Below are 4,622 nucleotides of genomic sequence, written 5' to 3' on the forward strand. Positions count from 1 at the left end.
CCCCTCGGGATCACCCTTGGTCGTGCTGGCGTGGCACAATTCCATTGGTCTGTATGCCTGTTCTAGTGCCAGTACCAGGCTGTTTTAATGACAATGGCCTTGTTTGATATATGGTATTGTGATCCCTCCAACTTTGTTCTTCTTTCTTAGGATTGCCGAGGCTATTTGGAACTAGTAAATCAATCAATTCGTTCAATGGAGATTGATTCATTTACAAAGGGAAATGTAATAGGTATGATAATACATGTTGGTTATTTTCTCTGGTCACTCTCGTCCAGTGAGCAAATCACTTGAAAGACCAAATCAGGATCAATTGTTGCTAGATGAGCATAAACCAGAACAAAGACATTAAGAATAATTCATCAATTGGACGGATAGGGAACCAGGACGCGTCATCGATCCCTCTGAGCTCCAGCTTTGCTTTTCAGAGACACATTCGTTTTTGGAGCTGAGAGGTGATGCCTAAGTCTTTCCCCACAAAGCCTTAAGTCAGTGCCAAGAGTCTGGGGCACCATTACCAGCTCCACCCTGAGAAACAAGCAGAGAGAGAGCCAAAGTGAGGAGCCAAGAGAACCGAGAACCATGTGTGATGTGTGAGAAGGCTCCGAACAGGCGATGGGAGGCATTCTGGAAGGGTTTCCTGAGCCAGAATCCAGTGTTTGCCATGGCTCTTTGTGTGTCTCTAGAGCGGGCATCCTGGGAGGAGTGAGGGAGCTGCCAAGGAGACTTGATTTCTAGGACTCGGAGGAAGCTGATGGGCCAGCCTGCCTTCTTCCAGGGATGTGCTTAGGATTCTGACAGTGGTCCCGCAAGCAGACCCTCTCTCTAGGAGGGATCAGAGTCACAATAACACTCTTTACTCTCAAATTCTTTTTTAAAAAAGTTTTACTTTAAAATAATTACAGATTTGTAGGAAGTTGTAAAAATAGAACAGAGAAGTCCTTTACCCAGTTCCCCCCAGTGGTAACATCTTACCAAGCTAGAGTACAGTATCAAAACAGGAAATTGACATTGGTACAACCTACAGACTTTCTCAGAGTTTACTAGTTTCACATGCACTCCTTTGTGTGTGTGCGTGTGTGTGCGTGTGTGTGACTAGTTCTGTGCATTTTATCACAGGTGTGGCTAGTATGTGTAAACACCACCATGACGAAGATACAGAACTCTTTCATTACCACAAAGACCTTTGATTTTTTTTTAAAGAGGAAAAATTAACTCCTGAAAGTATTATTTTTTAAAATATATATTTTATTGATTTTTTACAGACAGGAAAGGAGAGGGATAGAGAGTCAGAAACATCGATGAGAGAGAAACATCGATCAGCTGCCTCCTGCACACTCCCCACCGGGGATGTGCCCGAAACCAAGGTACATACCCTCGACCAGAATCGAACCTTGGACCTTTGAGTCCACAGGCCGACGCTCTATCCACTGAGCCAAACCGGTTAGGGCCTGAAAGTATTATTAGCTCATGTTGCTACAATACAATTGAGCAGGTCAGAGTTTCCTTTATACCTTTTACATTTATTAGTATTTTTGTGTGACTACATCCTGTTCACTGCTGAGGACTTAACAACCCTTGGATCTCTCTGACTGGACTGGGAAGTTAAGTTGCTGACATGTTCAACACACCTCTCGGTGAGCCACCTGAGGAGTGTGCAGGCCTCAGAGGTTCAAATGGACGTTGGTTAAGCTGCCATTTGAATTAGCTTTTCCTTCCAGCATTCTTAGTTTGGACAGAAGCATTACCTTTTCCTGCTCTCCTGTTTGATACCTGGTTGAAATTCTTTATTTTTAGTGTATTAATTCCCATTGGTTCTTCCTCTGATACAGTTTTCATCTAGTGTCTGGACCCTGGAAACTAAATGTCTAAATGGTACTCTGACTTCAGAAACCACCCCTCCCTGCTTACACCCCATTCATACTTCCCATTATTTCCGGTTGAACCTTGAAAAACCCTGGCTTTAATCAGGAGCCTACGGCTTCCCATTGAATCAAATCAAGTAAAAAACCCTGTTATTCACAGTGTCCTTGAGGTCTGTATGCTCCTTTGATGGCCCCCTTCTCACAACATCTAACTCCTATGAATAATACAAAGAGATACACAATAGTGTTTAAACACAGTTATAATTTTTAAAAAAATATATTTTATTGATTTTTTTTATAGAGAGGAAGGGAGAGGGATAGAGAGTTAGAAACATCGATGAAAGAGAAACATTGATCAGCTGCCTCCTGCACACTCCCCACTGGGGATGTGCCTGCAACCAAGGTACATGCCCTTGACCGGAATCGAACCTGGGACCCTTGAGTCCACAGGCTGATGCTCTATCCACTGAGCCAAACCGGTTAGGGCCACAGTGATAATTTTTCATAACAAATTATCCAAACTTGGTGGCTCAAAACAACAGAAATCTATTCTCTCACAGTTCTGGAGGCAGAAGTCTGAAATCACGGTGTCTGCAGGACTGCCCTTCCTCCAAAGACTCGAGGGGGGAATACTTCCTTTACTATTCTGCTTTCTGGGGGGATCCATGTGTTTCTTGGTTTGTGTCTGTATAAATCCAACCTCTGTCCCCATCTTCACATGGTCTTCTCTCTGTGTCTCCCCTGGGTGTCTCTTATAGAGACCCTTGTCATTACCCATCCAGGGAATCCAAAGTGATGGGATCTTGAGATCCTTAAATTAATTACATCTGTAAAGACCCTTTTTCTTTTTTTGTTTGTTTATTTTTTATTTTTATTTTTAAAAAATATATTTTATTGATTTTTTACAGAGAGGAAGGGAGAAAAATAGAGAGTTAGAAACATCGATGAGAGAGAAACATCCATCAGCTGCCTCCTGCACATCTCCCACTGGGGATGTGCCCGCAACCCAGGCACATGCCCCTGACCGGAATCGAACCTGGGACCCCTAAGTCCGCAGGCCGATGCTCCATCCACTGAGCCAAACCGGTTTCGGCAAGACCCTTTTTCAAAATAAGATCACATTCACAGGTTCCCAGGGTTAGGATGTGGACATATCTTTTTGGGAGCCGCCATTCAACCTGCTACAATAATGAAACAGTCAAACCCGAAGAGCATTGATTTTGAAGTATCAAAATACAATTTGGACAAAAATACAAAACATGTTTATTAAATTTGTGGTTAAGGTGAAACTGGGTTGGATAGCTATTCACTTGAAAACAAAAGCAAAAAATTTTTATAGGTTATGAGAATGAGCCAAAATTAGCAAAATGGACTTTTGCTTTGCATTCATTTCTATTACGTGACTTATCATAAGGCTTTGATTCTGATTCCGTGAGCCTGAACCCCTTGAAGAGAAGGAGTTTTGCCTGGGGACAGTACTTTCAGCTATGCAGCCTACCCTTCCTCATGGCCTTCCTATGGATTTAGGACTTGCCTTCCTTCTTCTTCTTCTTCTTTTTTTTTTAAATTATCTTTGCCAAGCTGGTGTGGCTCAGTGGTTGAGCGTTGACCTCTAAATGATTTCTGGTCAGAGCACATGCCTGGGTTGTGGGTGTAATCCCCAGTGGGGGGCGTGCAGGAGGCAGCCGATCAATGATTTTCTCTCATCATTGATGTTTCTGTCTCTCTCTCTCTCTCCCTTCCTGTCTGAAATCAATAAAAATATATTTTTAAAAAATGTTATCTTTATTGTTGAAAGTATTACAAATGTCCCCCCCTTTTTCCCCCAAGGGTAAGCTGGCAAATAATTTGATTGAATGAAATCTGCCATGCTGTTTGAGAAAATGTGAAAGCTATACCCCAGACATAAAGGATTAAAATTCATATATAATGTTAAATTAGTACAATGACCTTGTTATGAAGACAACATGTGCTGGGATTTGTTAGTGTGAAAAAACCCAACTCAGCTTTGAGGAACAACCGACAGCTTCCTGTGGGTTGTGGATAAACATGGTGGATCCCTGGACGTCATACGTGCCTGTGCGGTGAAATGGTCCAGAGACGGATGCGCAGGCTCAAGAAAAGGTGAAAAGAATGAGAGGTCCAGAGCTTGACCAGGTGAAAGGGACCTTCTAATTGTGTGTAAGTAGTTGAAGATGATCAATTTTCAAGAAGAGAGTTCTAAGGGAATTTAAGAAGACAGAGAAAAGTCAGTATTTTTAGGGTATTCTCGAAAAGGCATTTATTGGCTGGTGGGCTCGGCTTACAATATTTAGCTAGTATATTGTATTTATGGATTAATAGCTAGGAAATAAAGTGCCAAATTCTTTGTGTGGGCTTCAGAATGAGCCACCCTAAGGTGTGCCTCAGTAGTATGCAGATCACTTTGAGCTGAAGGCAATTTCAGCTTCAAGCTCAAGAGAAACCTCACCCCCTCCCTTTAAGTACTATCTGTACGCAGGGCAAACTTGTGTTCACGAATGTCTGTTCTTTCTATGTTCCCACAATGACCCTTTAAAGCCCCAAGCTGCCTTACCTCGTGTCCCCAGCTCAGGATGTCTTATATACCTAATCCCCCTCTCTATCTCTGAACCTCTCATGCTTGTGGAGTTCCCATACATACTGTATGTATGTATTAAATTTGGTTATTTTCCCTTGTTAATTTGTCTGATGTCTATTTGATTATTAGACTAGACAGAAGAACCTTGAGGGCAGAGG

The sequence above is a fragment of the Myotis brandtii genome, unplaced genomic scaffold (genome assembly GCF_000412655.1).
Source record: "Myotis brandtii unplaced genomic scaffold, ASM41265v1 scaffold59, whole genome shotgun sequence".
In the NCBI taxonomy this organism is placed as follows: domain Eukaryota; kingdom Metazoa; phylum Chordata; class Mammalia; order Chiroptera; family Vespertilionidae; genus Myotis; species Myotis brandtii.